This window comes from Aegilops tauschii, chromosome 3 (genome assembly GCF_002575655.3).
Source record: "Aegilops tauschii subsp. strangulata cultivar AL8/78 chromosome 3, Aet v6.0, whole genome shotgun sequence".
In the NCBI taxonomy this organism is placed as follows: domain Eukaryota; kingdom Viridiplantae; phylum Streptophyta; class Magnoliopsida; order Poales; family Poaceae; genus Aegilops; species Aegilops tauschii.
Genome location: NC_053037.3, coordinates 61,094,475 through 61,113,168, shown reverse-complemented (window position 1 = coordinate 61,113,168; position 18,694 = coordinate 61,094,475). Strand labels below are relative to the sequence as shown.

Sequence of the window (18,694 nt, the reverse complement as noted above, 5' to 3'; positions counted from 1 at the left end):
TTGTAAAGGTGTGGTGGTCGCCTTCAAGACCAACCCCGAGTGAATCGAGGCTCATCCGTTGGGGGTGACTCGAAAAGGAGAATACGGTGAGTCACTTGGTGATGCCCCGGAGCTTTGGCTTCGGCACCGCTCTAACGGAGATTAGCACTCTCACGAGTGTGAACTTCGGGATAAATCCGCGTCTCCGACTCACTTGTGGTTATCTCTTACCCACACCCTTTACTTACCGCAATTCATACTTGCTCATATTGATATATCTTGTGCTAGTTGAATTGCTTAGTTGTTCCTACATTTCCATATCTTGTGATATAGTTTGTGCTTGCTAGTTTCCTTAAGTGCCTATCTTGTTTAGCATAGGTTGTTGGTGCACTTAGTTGAGCCTAGCATATTTAGGATTTGTGCTTGAAAGGTATCTGTTTAGTTTAATTCCGCATTAGGATAAAGCCAAATCCGTAACAGTTTTAAAACGCCTATTCACCCCCCCTCTAGTCGTGATCTAGATCCTTTCACCATGCCAAATGTTTGTGCCTCTTTCACATGTAACTACCTTCCCCTTATGCACAAACCATGCTTGATCCACACCAATGTTTTGTAGCAGGAAACTAAAGAAGTTGGTCAAGAGACTGAAACCGCAGCTGCTGAAGATGCACCGAATGTTATTCCTGAGCTGACTAAAAACAAGAGGTAAAGGCTCTTAGTCCATTACATTTTCCCAGTTCAGTGCAGGGTGTATCCTGATGATTGCTATTCTTCCTTGGTCGTGTCGTTTTAAAAATGCAAAGCTTCATTCTATATGATTTACAAATTGTTTTCTTCTTAACCGATGCATGTGATGGAGTTTCATTGAACCTTTTTTTCACTGTTAGATTAGAGCTTACCAAATACCCAGTAAAACAACTTTATAGCTTCAGGATGCAACATCTGTTCTGCTTAGTATTGTGTGATGCTCCTGTTTCATTTCTGATGCTTGTGCAAGCGATACTTGCTGTTGCATAGTAGATAACATACTTCACATATACAACTAAATTAACCATGTAACTGAATCAGCTGTGTTTTTTGGGCTCAGTTAGCCTGCTACTAAATTATGCTGGCCTACATCTATTACATTGGTGTTTGTGCTTTTCTTCTTATTACATTCTATGCTTCTTGTTATATATGCCGGTGCTAGCTTTCCTGACATGCCTCTTGTTTTTCGCACTGCTTGCAACTCAGGGTAAATGCAGTGGCCAAGGGTGCCAGCGTTCCAAAGAAAGCAAAGCAGTAGTTCTTCAATAGGCTAGACTCGCCGTGTACATATGGTACGACAATCCCTTCTTGAATTCTGTTCCTGGTGCATCCGACGTACATGACCTGTCGCCGTAGATTGACTAATGGTTCATCTCCTTCCTCAGGGTATCTTCTATGTTCTGCTTTCTTATCAAGCTAAGTTAGCCGCTAGATGGATATGCTGGTCAAGAGAGCTTCTCAGCTCTACTGCATCGTAGCAGCGGTCTCGCCGTCGGGTGTGAAGATCGCCAGCCCGGCACACTTTTGGTTATGCATCTGATGTATTTTGTGCACCTTTCTAAGACACGGCTTTGGCATCTGTGGAGCTATGTCAAGCCCTTTTCATGACAATTCCTCTATTTAGGCGCTCAAACAGACCATCTGCTATGCGTTGTAAATATCACGTTGGCCCTTTCTATCTTATCTCCCTCCCTATGACAATTTCTACTCATTGTAAATGCCGTTGGGCCATGGTACTTAATCTACTGCTTGTCAATGTCGTTGCCCTTTGTATGCCTTCTTGTGTCTTCTGCTTAGTCTGGGCCTGCTGCTTTATGGACCCTGCTTGCCTAATTTATCTGACAGGATAATCATTATATTCTGCCGTGTCAACTGACTGCTCATAAATTAGCTGCTAAAATTAACCATCATTCTGCCTACTTCATGCACAGTAACCAAATGCATTTCATGAGCTCCTCTTTATGTCCTACCTATGTTTAGCTTTTACTGTCAGTCTGCATAATTCGTATACTGTTCAGGTGTCTTCCCCGGATTTTTAAATGGCCTATACCTTGCTCAGGGTTTATATAAGAGTAACACAGAACCATTGCTCACTTTAAAGATCCGAAAAAAATAACAAAGTGTGATTACATAGTTTTCATTATAACAACATTCCTCTGTAAGATGAACCGCAAATAAGTTCTCTCTGCTATGTATTTTTTTAGAAGAGCATTTGGTTGCTGTCCTGTCATCTTCTGCTTGCTATTTGGTTGTTGCTCTGGTAGCTCTGGTGACCTGTTGGCTCATAATCTTCTCGCTATTCAATGAGAACCCTTTCCGAAGAACCTCAGGATGACATGCGCGTTGAAAAACTCCAGCTTATTGTTGCTGCTGTTGGCCTTGGTAAGCTTGATGGAACCGAGACCGCTAAGAAAAATGTAATGCCATCATCTTACGCTGGTGGACTTCGCTACATGACTGAAAACTTCCATGATGCAAAAAAATCCATATGCTCTAATGGGTATCTACATATTTTTATGCTCACTCTATCAGTGCTTGGTTTGAACTCGCTCTTTGCGCCATCGGCGCAACGAGTCATCTAGTCTCAACAACAATTGGATGAAACGTGAGACAACCGTCTGATATTTTCCCGACTCAGACGTTGCATTCGAGGCTTTGCAAGATAGCATTGCTAAAAAATGTTTCATTCCAACGCATTCTATATTTAAATCCTACTGCCCTTGTCCTTTGCAAAAAGGACGATGTTGCAATCTCAGGCTGAGCGCCTACACACGCGTCTTGCGTCTTGCGTTTCTCCCGTTCTTTACAAAAAGGGGGAATGTTACAATTTCAGGTTGAGCACCTACTCTCTTGCTTATCCCGTCCTATATAACATGGATCATATTGCAATCCCAGGCTATGCTCCCACACAGACACACATCACGCGCCTTGTGTTGCCAACGTCTTCTACAACATGACTCGTGTTGCAAATTGTGGCTGAGTTTCCACAAGGATACGTCACGTGCGTGAGGCGGCCAACGGTGTGAGAAAAATCAGTGGGTTGCACGGTAGCTTTTTCCTAAACCATAATTATTACAAACCAGCGTGATTGTACTAGTACATTTCTTTGCGAAAAGATTGTACTAGTACATGACAGTGAAGATGCCAACATCCACGATTGTGCACCTTTTTCTTCCAATAATTCGAGATAAGTCCCCGCAAAAAATAAACGAGATGGGAGAGGTCACGTGACTGCTGCATACGGAACCGCTGCAACCAGGAGGACCGCGCACCGGATGATGACGGCGTTTTGAAGGCATCTCCTGTCCGTGTCCGGTACCACCCTACTGGGTCAATTTTGTTACACTAGGATGAGTTTTTCAGTGTTTCTAGGTAAATACAAAAGGATATCATCCCCTAATTTCTGGCCGAGCTCTTTGCTGCAAGCTTCAGCTATATCTGAGTAACGCGTGCGGTCCCGGCCATGATTGAATCAAATCCATTTTTTGGCCACGCATATTAAAGGAGGAGCTCTCCTCTTTTGCTAGCTAAACACATGCGTCTGTTCTTGTGCTCAAGATTTGAGATGGCTGGTTGGCTTGACACGGGTGGAGTGGACCTAACGTGGCGGCCGTAGCTACAGGTCAACAAGTGCAATGATTTGTCGAGCCTCTTTCATTTTACCGTACGAGAGTCTGCCATTGCAATGAAAAATGGAGGTTAAACACAAACATAACGACATTGTGTAGTGCTTTTTACTCCTGTATGTCACTTAGCCAGTACTCTCTCCGTTCCAAAATAGACGACTCAACTTTGTACTAGCTTTAGTGCAAAGTTAATACAAAGTTGGGTCATCTATTTTAAAACACAGGGAGTAGAATTGAACCAGGAGGGGAAAGTCGCTCACCGGGACGCCCAAACTCCGGCCGCCTAGGAGCCCTCATTCTCCTCTCTCCCCTCACCACCGCCGAAGGGCATCGCCGGGCAAAGCTGGAGTCGTCGGCGGCGGTGGGGCCGTTTGGCGGCGAGGTTCGAGTGGATCTTGAGGTCCCGGCTGATTTCAATGGTTGTGCGCGGCGGCAGGGTCAACGGAGAAGTGGGGTGGCAGCCGTGGCTCGTGGAGCTGCAGAGGGCCACGTGGCCACGGCGACGAGGGGTGGCTGGGCGCGCTGGTGCGCGCAGGCGTGGATCTGGCCGGGGTGAGCGTGGCGGCCTTATGCTACGCGGATCTGGCGCCATGGCTTGTGCGTCGGCGCGCGTGCGACCCAGTGGTGTTACTGCCGGGCGGATCCAGGGGCTGCCTAGTGCGCTGGTGCGCCAAGGACGTATGACAGTGGTTCCCGGCCGGATGCGGTGTGTGGCTGTGTGGATGCCGGGGCAGCAGCCCCGGGATGGTGCGGCCAGAGGGGAGGTGCTGCTCGCAGTGTGTCTGTGCGGGGAAGTGCGACACGAGGTGCTCGGCGGCATGGTTCTGCCGTGGTGAGGATGCGCAGCGGCATGGTCGGGGGCTGCTGCTCAGGCAGTGCGGCAGCGCAGGCTTGCGGTGCTGGGCGCGCGGGGCGGCGCGGATCTGCTGCTCGGAGGTCGCGAAGTGTGAAGGTGATCAGATCCGGCCGGTTTTGACCTCGGTGGCTCGTTGGAGGGCTTGCTGATGCATGATGTGCGGGGCTAGAGAGGTTTACCCGGGCGAAAGCTTGTCTCTGGCGTGTCCGGAGCCGGCGATGGCGACGCTTTCAAGCGTCGTTCCCTTCTTGTTGGCATCGTCGAGGTACTCTCAGCTCCAAACTTCGCAGCTTCGGGACCCTAGATCCATGGGATCGGATGATGACGACGCTCTAGCATCGTATCCCCCCTAGGAGGCTTCGTCTTTGGAGCTAGGCATCATCAAGCGGGACCGATGGAAGTTGGTGGAGTTGACGTCGAGGCTTCTATGGCAATGATGATGGGTGTGTGCGATGTCGGAGACGCGGTAATGGTTGCGATAGTCGGCTCTTCTCTGGCGTGTTCGTGGGATTACCTCGGATTGTTTTTGTTGCGGTGAAGTCGGAGCTACGGCGGCGGGGCCCCTGTGGCGACGATGACAGGCAGCAGGTGGTCTGTTCGGTGGTCTTCCGCAGCGCCAACCTTGCATAGTTCTCCTTTGGAGCTATCTTTCAGAGCTGTGTTGTCCTTGGTGTGGGTGGCTGAGTTTGACGCATGGCTTCTTGTGTTTCACACAGCCTCTACAGTGTGGGTTGAGTCGACATTTGTCTTCGGAGAAGTCGGAGTCGCTTGCTCAGAGATTAGAGAGGGCGATGGCGCCAGTTGGGGAGAAGTGATGACGATGACATCGGTGTGTGATGTTGACGAGACCCTCTATGTGAGGTGTGTGTGATGAAGCGGTTTGTAACGGTTTTCGTCCGATTTTCCGTTTATTAACCGGACAACTCCCTTGTGCTTTATTAATGAGATGAGGCAAAGCTTTTTCCTCCGTTTCAAAAAAAAAACATGAATACCATCAATTATGTCAATGCAATCTCGAAATGGCATGAAAAGATGGTGTTTATTGTTATACCAGAACAATACAAGCATGTCAAAGCATGAATTTACAAGTAGTGATCACCTTGAAATATGGATACCATTTTGACCTAGTGCGAATCTGACTAGAAGTTTGCCCGGTAAGTGATTTGGTCTCTTCTGAGCTCCCAAACAACATACAACACTTGCTTGCACTATCTGAAAATGGTCTTCATTGATCTCCTGAACATGTTGTGGATAACCATGAAGCTCTGATTATGACCTATAACATGAAGGAACATGGCAACTTGCTCTTCTACGTTAGTGTGGATGCTATCTTTTAGCAGCCCACTACCCCGAGCGTCTCACAGGCCTGATGAAAGATGTTCTTTTCATTCGAAGCATCCAGGGAGTCTTTATGTCGTTGCAGTTGTAGATGTAGTTCAGATTCGCTGTCCTCTACTTATCACGGGTTTACTTTGGAGTATAACGAATGTCAGGCTTGTCACCACGACGAATAAGTCTCTTGTGGACCAACATGAGCCAGACCTGAATCACAGCTATCAGTGTTGTTCCTTGAACTATCAGCTTCATCCGTTCATCCATAACCTAGACGACATCGATGGTGTGGTGAGCAATGGAGAAATCGATCCTACACATTGCCTAACAGCCTATCAAACGACCTAACATGGTAGGGGGATGGAGGTTGTATGATGCTTACTGGCTTCGAAGACGACGAGAAGGAGGGGGGGCATGGCTGAGACGAGGAGGACCAGGTGAAGGCCAAGAAGAAGGGGAGAAGCAGCTCGTGCTGCCGGAGAGTGATGCTGCTGCCGCCGCCGCTATCGCAGATCTGAGTCGCCGCCGCCGTCGGTGCTAAGAACTGATGATAGGCTTGTCCTAAAGCAAGAGGTGAGCGAGTAAAAGTGGGAGGAGGGAGAGGGGGGAGTTGAGATGAGGCTAGATTTCACGCCATCCCATGTCAGTCGATTTCCTTCTCCCGTCATCTTCTGATTACAATTTCTCTGGCGGAGAACTCTTCAGTAAATATCATCGACCAGAATTTTGCACCTTTAGCGGCTAGTCACAATAGACGGTTGAGAGACGAGTGAAGAATTGACAGGGGAACAATGGAAGGGAACACCCCACAGACCACATGTCAAATCGGCCGTCATTTTCTGCCCTTGTCCAGTAGTCCGGAGGCAGATTACAGATTGAGTAGTTATCCAAAATCACCATTAGTCTTCCCGAAAATGACTTGAGTGAACAACATAATCCAGACATAGTGAAGCTGCAGTGCGCGGCTGTCGTGGCCATTGCTGCCATCGGTCGCTTTTGCAGAGCTCCTTTGAGAATTTTTAATAATCAGGACTCACGAAGCTGCAGTAGCGGCAAACGACTGAGCAATGTAGTTTTCGGAGGGAGAGATGATCATCTGGGTCGATGATTGCAACAACAATATTTCCTGTGACACCTATCTGATCAACTCACTCAATTACTGGCACCTGTTGTAACACCAAAGCATCATTGCACTCGTACATATCCCCATGCTAGCTAGCTAGCTGTACCCATGGAGGACCATGCTGGCTTGGTTTAGATGTAGACAGATGATGGGATTAATTGGCACGTCTTTCTACTTCATTGGCAACTTGGCAAGTGGAAAAGAGATAGAGTTTAATACTAATGTGCAAAGGATTGGTCACACTCAGCATATGCAGTGTATGCTGAGGGTTTGCTACACCAGTTGATGCTCCCGGCTAGCCGAAGGGCGGCTTGATGACGACACTGGATTTCTTGATGTGCATGGCGTGTGATTAGGGCGATAATCAATTTGTAGGTAGGACGAGAGTTTACGTCAGAAAAGTGACTTTGAGTTTATCTATGTATTTATTTAACGCAAAAAAATCTATATGTTTATATTTTGTAAGGTCTTATTGAATAATACAATAAAGATGATTGTGTGCATCGTTTTATGTAGATGCCGGGGTAATCCTTCTTTTGAAGAAGTGAAAGAGAAAAAACACTCGCATGCACAGGATCCGAAAAGGTAAAGACTAGAGAACAGCTAGACATCTCGCAAGTCCAACGTCTTCGCGGGACACTTTTCTATCATCATTATTAACGATTACCAGGATCTCCGGCAGAAGCATCAACGGCCATTGTGTTTGGTCGGTGGGTTACTTTGCACTTCATCAGTACCTTGAGGTGACATCTGCTGATTGCAACTGCGTCGTGCTTTGAATATCTATAGGAAATGTCAATTATGAGTGTTATTAAGAAGAGAAAAGGCAATGAAGAACCTTTTTTTTGCGGGAGAATGAAGAACCATTATCTCCAATACGGAGGCAACTAGCAGTGCGAATTTTAGCCTCCCCTTTCCTTCTCTCGGTCATCATCGGGACAAAACACACAAGCGGCAACTACAGTACTAGTAGTTATCCAAAATATACAGTACATCACAGTGGACGGTTGAGAAGGAAGTGAAGAATTGACAGGGGAGCAATGCAAGAGAAACACCTCACATAGGCACATAGCACATGTCAAGTGGGCTGTCATTTTCTTCCCTTGTCCAGTAGCCCGGAGGCACATTACAGATTACGTAGTTATCCAAAATCGCCAGTAGTCTCCCCGAAAACGACTGAGTGGACAACATAATCCTCTGCACAGTGGAGCTGCAGTGCGCGAGCGTCGTGGCCAGTGCTGCCATCAGTCGCGCTTCCAGAGCTCCTCCGAGACATCTGAGCCGCCAGCACCAGCTATCACAGCAGCAGTCGAGTCAGATGTCATAGCTGCAGTTGTTGATGAATTGAGAGTCGGCCCTATGCCAGCCATGAAGATAGCAGTTCTAGATGGCGGCTCATGGGTCCGGAATACTATTGTCATCGGAATAGGCCCCAAACCCGCCGTCTTGAAGCTGGTAAATCAATTACGTCTCTTCGGTCGAAGACTCATCCCCTGAATAGATGAGAGTCTCCCCTTCGGATGCAGAATTTTCCGCAAGCTCCAAGCCTTGCGTGAAACCGACGAAGGCACCCTTCTGACCGGGTTGAACCCTAACCGGTTGCATGCGCCGAGCCGACTCGATGAGGTCGGTGCAGGTGTCCGGCTCAGACTCAGATTCGCCGATTTTGCCGATGAAGACGTGAATTCCGCCGAAGGGGACCCGGCACCCGTACTTGATTGAGTCGGCCTCGATGCCCCAACCAGCGTCGTCGATGTAGAGCTTTCCGCGGCGACTCTTGGTCATCCTGCCAACGGCGTATCCCTCGATCCCTGGAAAAGAGCCCTTCAAGAACTCGAAACCACCGTGTGATGGCCCCATGGCGGGCGCCAACTGTCGTGGGGTTAACACGGCAGATGCCCTAGTGAAAGGACTTAGGTGTGGAGCCATCGCTACGATGATTAGCTTGAAGGGGTTGAGCGGGACGAAAGACACAGGTTTACCCAGGTTCGGCCGCTCGCGGCGGAGGTAAAAGTCTACTCTTGCTTTTGTTGTTATTGCTTGAGTATCAATTACAAGGGAGCGGATTCGCTTGACCTAGCTATTGATTGATCGTAACTTAAGTTTAACCCGCCGCAGGGACTCGCCTTTATATACACAGGTCGAGGCCCTGGACTTATAAGTGTTAGAATATATAACCGTATTGTATTTGTATAGATATACGGTTGTATATGTGTAGTCCTTGTATAGGTGTCCGTGTATTGCATGATACGAACTCTGCCTTGTAACCTCTATATAATGATCAATACAAGGCACCACAACGTGTGTTTTCCCCTATCTTACATGGTATCACGCCTAAAACCCTAACCCTAGCCTGTGTCGCCCTCCTCCTTCCGCCGCCACCGAAGCCACCACTCCTCCCGCCGCCGCGCCCACACGCCGCCTCCATGCGCAGCCCGACGCGACGAACAAGGCGCTGGCCGCGGCCAAGGAGCGCCAAGACGCCGAGGCCGAGGCCGCCAAGGCCAAGCTACCTCTCGCGACCGCCGCCGATGGGTCCGGGACGAGCATAGGGTTTTTCTCCCTGACCTCGCTGCATGCCTAGGCCGCCGGCCTGCACTCCATCAAGGGACACGTCCCCGTCGAGCTCGCGCTTGACAGCGTCATTAACCGTCAGTGGCGCACCTTCTTCCGCGCCGCCTGTCGCAAGTACGCCCTCCTGGATCACCTCGACATCGACGCCCCCCTTGCGCCGACACCGGAGTGGTCTCTCCTCGACGCCACCGTCGTCTCTTAGCTCTATGGGTCTGTCTCGCTCAGCATCCTCAACGCCATCATGATGCCTGGTGACGATCCCCTCGCCGTCGAGCTCTGGAACAGCATCAACGGTCTCTTCAACGACCACAAGATCAATCGTCAGCTCCACCTCACGGCCGAGCTCGGCGATGTCAAGATGGGAGAGATGAGCATGGCCGACTATCTTCAGAAGGTCAAGTCTCTCTCCGATGGGCTTGCGGATCTTGGCTCCCCTGTTGATGACGCAGAGATGGTGGTCCACTGCCTCAACGGCCTCTCCGAGCAATAAGAGCCCGCCTACGCCCCGTCTCCCAGCTCGTTTGTCTCGATGATTTTACTCAGTATGCATGGGTCTATCCTCTACGGTCTAAGTTAGAAGCTTTCTTGCACTTGTCGTCCCTTCATGCTTTAGCGCTCACTCAGTTTAGTGCAGGCTTGCAGGCTATTCAGTGTGATAATGGTCGTGAGTTCGATAATTCACTCCTCCATTCGTTTGCCCAACACCATGGAATTGCACTCCGCTTTTCATGTCCATACACTTCGCAACAGAATGGTAAAGCCGATCGCATTATTCGTACTCTTAATGACATTACTCGTACACTCCTCATCCAAGCCAGCATGCCGCCTTGTTTCTGGGTCGAAGCTCTTCACACAGTCGTTATGTTGCATAATGGGCTGCCTTCCAAGGCAATCTCGGATCACATTCCCTTTCGCGCCTTACTTGGCGTGGATCCTGCGTATGCTGGTCTTCGGGTTTTTGGATGTCTTTGTTACCCCAACACCACCGCCGTTGCGCCGCACAAACTTGCGCCTCGCTCCGTGCCATGTGTGTTTCTAGGGTACCCATCCCGGCATCATGTCTATCGCTGCCTTGACCGTTCCACCCAAAATATCATCATCTCACGTCATGTCATGTTCGATGAGTCCAGCTTTCCCTTTGCCTCCACTCCGTCTTCGTCAACTCCTACTCCTTCCCTGCACACTTATGATTTCTTGCAGGGTACTGAGCAGCCGCTGTTGTTGATGCCGTTCACCGTGCCAGGCACGGTAACCCCGGACGCGACCCTATCACCGCCGCCACGGTCGCCGCCACCGTCCTCACCTCAGTCGTCGCCGTCACCTGCTGCAACGCCCCGATCTCATGGCGAAATAGCTTCTGCCGAGCGCCCTGATGGGGGCCCTTCTCCTGTTGCCGTGGCGTCGCCTCCGGCCATGCTGTCGCCAGCTACTACTGCCGTGGATCCACCTCGGACCCGCCGGCCGCGGGGCCCCCCACCGCCACCATCTCATCCCATGGCCACTCATGCTAAACAGGGCATTGTGTAGCCGAAGAAGATTTTTGATCTTCATGTTGAGGGTTTATCTCCAATACCGAAGACCTATCGTGGTGCTCTCAAGGATCCGAACTGGCATTCTGCTATGGTTGAGGAATATGGTGCTCTTCTTCCAACAACAGTTGGGACCTCGTTGATCCACCTCGCAATGCTAACATCGTTACTGGTAAGTGGGTCTACCGTCACAAGATGAAGTCTGATGGTTCTTTGGATAGATACAAAGCTCGTTGGGTGCTCCATGGATTTACTCAGCGTGTAAGTATCGATTTTGATGAAACTTTCAGCCCTTTCGTCAAGCCAGCCACTATTCGCACAGTGCTTTCTCTTGCTCTCTCTAGTGACTGGTCGATTCATCAGCTTGACGTCAAGAATGCGTTCCTCAATGGCACTCTCACCGAGACTGTTTATGCTCGTCAGCCTTCTGGGTTTACTGATCCTAACTTCCCTAATAAGGTCTGTCGCCTCAACAAATCACTCTATGGTTTGAAACAGGCACCTCGAGCATGGTTTCAGCGGTTTGCTTCGTTCATTGCATCGGTCGGTTTCATTGGCTCCAAGTCGGATAGCTCGTTGTTCGTCTATCGGTGTGGCGCTGACATGGCCTATCTCCTGTTCTATGTGGATGACATCGTCCTGACTGCATCTTCCTTGACATTGTTGCACAGTTTGATTACCTCTCTTCGTACCGAGTTCAGTATGATAGATATGGGCGATCTTCATTACTTTCTGGGCATCTGTGTCACACGTAGCAAGGACAGTCTGTTCCTATCACAGGAGAAGTATGCATTGGATCTTCTTGACAGAGCTGGCATGTTGCAGTGCAAATCCATATCTACTCCAGTTGATACTATCTCCAAACTTTCAGCCAAGTCCAGTGATCCTGTTGCAGATCCCACCGAGTATCGTAGTATTGCAGGCCAGACATCTCCTATGATGTGCAGCAGATTTGTCTTCACATGCATGATCCTCGGGCTAATCATTTGCTCTTGTGAAGCATGTGCTTCGCTACATCCGCGGCACCACCAGCTATGGCCTCACTTTGTTTCGACGCAGCTCTAACAAGTTGACGGCCTATTCTGACGCTGATTGGGCAGGTTGCCCAGACACTCGCCGGTCTACCTCTGGTTATTGTGTCTTCCTCGATGCTAACCTGGTGCCATGGTCTGCTAAGCGGCAGCACACGGTCTCTCGCTACAGCGCCGAGGTCGAATACAGGGCAGTTGCAAATGTGGTGGCTGAAACATGTTGGTTACGGCAGCTTCTTCAGGAGCTTCATCGACCGGTGACTGGTGCCACTGTGGTTTTTTGTGACAATGTGAGCTCCATTTACATGACACAGAATACCATTCATCATCAGCGCACCAAGCATGTGGAAATCGATCTACACTTTGTATGAGACCGTGTCACCACAGGCGAGGTCCGGGTTCTTCACGTTCCGAGTTCTTCCCAATTTATGGATATTTTCACCAAAGGATTGCCATCACCTCTCTTCTTGGATTTTCGGGACAGTCTTCAACACCTGTTTACAACTAAGGGAGGGTGTTAGAATATATAACCTTATTGTATTTGCATAGATATACGGTTGTATATGTGTAGTCCTTGTATAGGTGTCCGTGTATTGCACGATACGAACTCTGCCTTGTAACCTCTATATAATGATCAATACAAGGCACCACAACGTGTGGTTTCCCCTATCTTACAATAAGAGTCCAGGTTGGGTCATACTTCGTAACCGACCCTGGTTCTAAATCGCCTTGCCTTGCTCGGCAAGTCGCCGTTGGGCGGCTTACACTCCCGGGTCACACGCCGTCTCCGGGTCTTGGGCCTTCAGTTGGCCCACCTCGTAAGCCGCCTCCAGGCTTCATGTCTTGGCTTCTTGGGCCTTCCTAGGCTTCATGGCTAAGTCGCCAACAGCGTAACCCGGCCCCTCCTGGGCGGGTTACACCGTGGGGTTATATCCCCAACACTGGTCGTTTGAGGCCTGTTTGAGATGGCCGTCTGCGTTGAAATTTCGTGACCGGTTAGTGACCGGGCCGTACGTCTCGGACATTTAAGAATGGTTTGGGGCGCTTGACTATCGTGGGTAGATGCTCTTATTATATTCCTAAAATCTTCAAAGTGCAGGCGCACCTTTTGGAGAAAACGAGCGGCCGCGCTCTGCCACACACATGCATGCGTAGGATTTGTCTGCTAGTGCATGTGATTGATCATTAAATGCAGTCAGACTTATTATATCCGATGGACAACAAAACAGATTCACGTGTATTTATTCCGGATCTTCAATTTTCTAAAAGTCATATCTTTCAAACCATGTGTCGGAATTCAGATCCGCCTTCACCGTTGGGTTCTTCGTGATGAGATCTTTGAAACAAGATCCCATATGGGTATGTTACAACAATTTTTTTTATGCCAACTTTCATGATATATTGTGCAACTTTAGTACTACATGGTGCAAATTTTTCCAAAACTAATGTTTTGGAGCTGCACCTTCGTATTGTTGGGGAACGTAGTAATTTCAAAAAATTTCCTACGCACACACAGGATCATGGTGATGCATAGCAACGAGAGGGGAGAGTGTGTTCACGTACCCTCGTAGACCGAAAGCAGAAGCGTTAGCACAACGCGGTTGATGTAGTCGTACGTCTTCACGATCCGACCGATCCGAGTACCGAACGTACGGCACCTCCGAGTTCAGCACACGTTCAGCTTGATGACGTCCCTCGAACTCCGATCCAGCCGAGCTCTGAGGGAGAGTTCCGTCAGCACGATGGCATGGTGACGGTGATGATGATGCTACCGACGCAGGGCTTTGCCTAAGCACCGCTACGATATGATCGAGGTGGAATATGGTGGAGGGGGGCACCGCACACGGGTAAGAGATCAAGAGATCAACTGTTGTGTCTAGAGGTGCCCCCCTTCTCCGTATATAAAGGGGGGAGGAGGAGAGGGCCGGCCAAGGGGAGGAGGCGCGCCCAAGGGGGGCAATCCTACTCCAAGTAGGATTCCCCCCTCTTTCCTAGTCCAAGTAGGAGAGGGGAAGGAAGGGGAGGAGAAGAAGAAGGAAAGGGGGACCGGCCCCCTAGTCCAATTCGGTTTGGGCTTGGGGGGCCGCGCGCCCCTAGCTGGCCGCCTCTCCTCTTCCACCACTTGGGCCCATGAGACCCAATAACCCCCCGGGGGGTTCCGGTAACCCCCCGGTACTCCGGTATATGTTTGATACTCCCCGAAACCATTCCGGTGTCCGAACATAGTTGTCCAATATATCGATCTTTTTGTCTCGACCATTTCGAGACTCCTCGCCATGTCCGTGATCATATCCGGGACTCCGAACTACCTTCAGTACATAAAAACACAAAACTCATAATACCGATCGTCATCTAACTTTAAGCGCGCGGACCCTACGGGTTCGAGAACTATGTAGACATGACCGAGACACGTTTCCGGTCAATAACCAATAGCGGAACCTGGATGCTCATATTGGCTCCTACATATTCTACGAAGATCTTTATCGGTCAAACCGCATAACAACATACGTTGTTCCCTTTGTCATCGGTATGTACTTGCCCGAGATTCGATCGTCGGTATCTCAATACCTAGTTCAATCTCGTTACCGGCAAGTCTCTTTACTCGTTCCGTAATACATCATCTCGCAACTAACTCATTAGTCACAATGCTTGCAAGGCTTATAGTGATGTGCATTACCGAGAGGGCCCAGAGATACCTCTCCGACAATCGGAGTGACAAATCCTAATCTCGAAATACGCCAACCCAACAAGTACCTTCGGAGACACCTGTAGAGCACCTTTATAATCACCCAGTTACGTTGTGACGTTTGGTAGCACACACAGTGTTCCTCCGGTAAACGGGAGTTGCATAATCTCATAGTCATAGGAACATGTATAAGTCATGAAGAAAGCAATAGCAACATACTAAACGATCAAGTGCTAAGCTAACGGAATGGGTCAAGTCAATCACATTATTATATTAATAATGTGATCTCGTTAATCAAATGATAACTCATGTCCATGGCTAGGAAACTTAACCATCTTCGATTAACGAGCTAGTCAAGTAGAGGCATACAAGTGACTGATACGTCTCCGTCGTATCTACTTTTCCAAACACTTTTGCCCTTGTTTTGGACTCTAACTTGCATGATTCGAATGGAACTAACCCGGACTGACGCTGTTTTCAGCAGAATTGCTATGTTGTTATTTATGTGCAGAAACAAAAGTTCTCGGAATGACCTGAAACTCCACGGAACTTATTTTTGGAAAATATTAAAAATATTGGCGAAAGAATCAAGGCCAGGGGGCCCACCACCTGTCCACGAGGGTGGGGGCGCGGCTACCCCCTGGGCACGCCCCCTGCCTCGTGGGCCCCCTGTTGCTCCACCGACCTCAACTCCAACTCCATATATTCGTGTTCGGGGAGAAAAAAATCAGAGAGAAGGATTCATCACGTTTTACGATACGGAGCCGCCACCAAGCCCTAAAACCTCTCGGGAGGGCTGATCTGGAGTCCGTTCGGGGCTCCGGAGAGGGGAATCCGTCCCCATCATCATCATCAACCATCCTCCATCACCAATTTCATGATGCTCACCGTCGTGCGTGAGTAATTCCATTGTAGGCTTGCTGGACGGTGATGGGTTGGATGAGATTTATCATGTAATCGAGTTAGTTTTGTTAAGGTTTGATCCCTAGTATCCACTATGTTCTGAGATTGATGTTGCTATGACTTTGCTATGCTTAATGCTTGTCACTAGGGCCCGAGTGCCATGATTTCAGATCTGAACCTATTATGTTTTCATGAATATATGTGAGTTCTTGATCCTATCTTGCAAGTCTATAGTCACCTACTATGTGTTATGATCCGGCAACCCCGAAGTGACAATAATCGGGACCACTCCCGGTGATGACCATAGTTTGAGGAGTTCATGTATTTCTCTTATCGAATTTCATTCAGATTTTCCAGTATTCAGAGTTGCTTGGGAAAAGGTCTAGTCAGGGTCGGTTCTGTTCGGAGTTTCGGGTTGATCGGAAAAAAACACCCTAATTAAGACTTTTGTATAGTTTGTGTCAACCTGAGTTTGGTTAAGTGTAGTTTTTCTTTATAGTTTAATTTTAAAGTTTAATAAAGAATTATTAGATTTTTATAACAAAAAGACAAAATCAAAGTTTAGTAATCAGTAATCGTTCTTGAATTCGAAGATTCTGGATACTTCTGATCAATAGGAATAGGAGGGAAAAAAAGCTTATGATGAGCATCTATTGGAGTCGATCATTTCCAAGATCTAATTCTAGTTTCTTATTATGTAGTGGAAACGCCTCACAATCTTCAGTTTTACGCTTACGCCTAAGGGAAGAAATGTTCTTGGTGGATGCAGGCCCTGGTACCCCCAAAATTAATGCTTTGGTCCAGTACTCTATTAAAAGGAGGCCTTAATATCCCTTAGTTTCCGCTAAGACCCCGCTGCCACGGGAGGGTAGGACAAAAGATGTCATGCAAGTTCTTTTCCATAAGCACGTATGACTATATTCGGAATACATGCCTACATTACATTGATGAATTGGAGCTAGTTCTGTGTCACCCTATGTTATGACTGTTACATGATGAACCGCATCCGGCATAATTCTCCATCACCGATCCAATGCCTACGAGCTTTTCACATATTGTTCTTCGCTTATTTACTTTTCCGTTGCTACTATTACAATCATTACAAAACCCAAAACTATTACTTTTGCTATCGTTACCGTTACTTCCATATTACTTTGCTACTAAATACTTTGCTGCTGATATTAAGTTATCCAGGTGTGGTTGAATTGACAACTCAACTGCTAATACTTGAGAATATTCTTTGGCTCCCCTTGTGTCGAATCAATAAATTTGGGTTGAATACTCTACCCTCGAAAATTGTTGCGATCCCCTATACTTGTGGGTTATCAAGACTATTTTCTAGCGCCGTTGCCGGGGAGCATAGCTCTATTCTTTGAGTCACTTGAGATTTATATCTGCTGGTCACTATGAGGGACTTGAAAGACGAGAAAACAAACATTTATCCCTCAACTACGAGGGGAGGTAAGGAACTGCCATGTAGCTCTGCACTTGATTCACCTTCTGTTTTGAGTAAGCTTGCGACACCTAAACCTGCTTCTGCTATTAATTCTGATATGTCGCATGTTATTGATGATTCCACTTCTGCTATGCATGATACTTATGATGAAACTACTTCTATGCTTAATACTACTGTGCCACTTGGTGAATTTCTTGATGAACAACTTGCTAGGGCTAGAGAGAATGAAACTGTTGAAACTGATAATATTGATGATAGTGATGATGAAGACTCTCCCCCTGATAAATATGAATTGCCTGTTGTGCCTGAGGGCTATGTTATGGATGAAGAAACTAAAAGAGACTTTCTTGCTTGCAATGATAGAAGTGATCTTAAGAAATTATTAGCTAAGCTTAAACAAAAAACTCTGAATGCTAGAATGAAATATGATCATGCTTATGCTACTTCACCTATCTTTGTTACTGATAAGGATTATGAATTCTCTATTGATCCTGATATAATTACTTTGGTTGAATCTGATCCTTTCTATGGCTATGAATCTGAAACCGTTGGGGCACATCTTACTAAATTAAATGATATAGCCACCCTGTTCACTAATGATGAGAGAACTCGCTACTTCTATACCCTTAAAATATTTCCGTTCTCATTAAAGGGTGATGCTAAGATATGGTTTAATTCTCTTGATCCTGGTTGTGTGTGTAGTCCCCAGGATATGATTTATTACTTCTCTGCTAAATATTTCCCTGCTCATAAGAAACAAGCTGCCTTAAGGGATATATATAATTTTGTGCAAATTGAAGAAGAGAGTCTCCCACAAGCTTGGGGGAGGCTTCTCCAATTACTTAATGCTTTGCCTGATCATCCTCTTAAGAAAAATGAAATACTTGATATCTTTTATAATGGACTAACTGATGCTTCCACAGATTACCTGGATAGTTGTGCTGGTTCTGTTTTCAGGGAAAGAACACCAGATGAAGCTGAAATTCTATTGAATAATATGTTGACCAATGAAAATAATTGGACACTTCCTGAGCCAGCTCCTGAGCCTATTCCTAAACCAACTCCGAAGAAAAGAGGTGTTCTATTTCTCAGTCCTGAAGATATGCAAGAGGCAAAGAAATCTATGAAAGAAAAAGGTATTAAAGCTGAAGATGTTAAGAATTTACCTCCTATTGAAGAAATACATATGATCTTAATCCATTACCTATTGAAGAAACTCATGGTCTTGATAACCCAACACAGGTAGTAAAGGTAAATTCTCTCTATAGATGTGATAAAGCTGAAATCCCTCCTACTAAAACTGCTAGCCAATGCTTGGATGAGTTTGATAACTTTATGGTTAAGCAAGAAGATTTTAATGCTTATTTTGGTAGACAGTTAAAACAAAATGCTTATATGATTGAACACTTGGGTGATTATATGTCTAGAGTTAAAGGTGAACTTAAGCTCATTAGTAAACATGCTTCTATGGTTACCACTCAAGTAGAACAAGTATTTAAAGCTCAGAATGATTTGCTCAATGAATTGAATAGTAAGAATAAAGATTTTGCTGTTAGAGTGGCTACTAGAACT

General features: G+C 47.3%; 1 long non-coding RNA gene across 1 annotated transcript; it reads left to right on the top strand.

The window, feature by feature from the left end:
• Window positions 1-562: 562 nt before the first annotated feature.
• Window positions 563-1,793, top strand: LOC109739157 (uncharacterized). Its single transcript, XR_002226964.4, has 3 exons — window positions 563-684; window positions 1,213-1,298; window positions 1,392-1,793. It is a non-coding gene; the product is annotated as an uncharacterized lncRNA (long non-coding RNA).
• The last annotated feature ends 16,901 nt before the right edge of the window (window positions 1,794-18,694 follow it).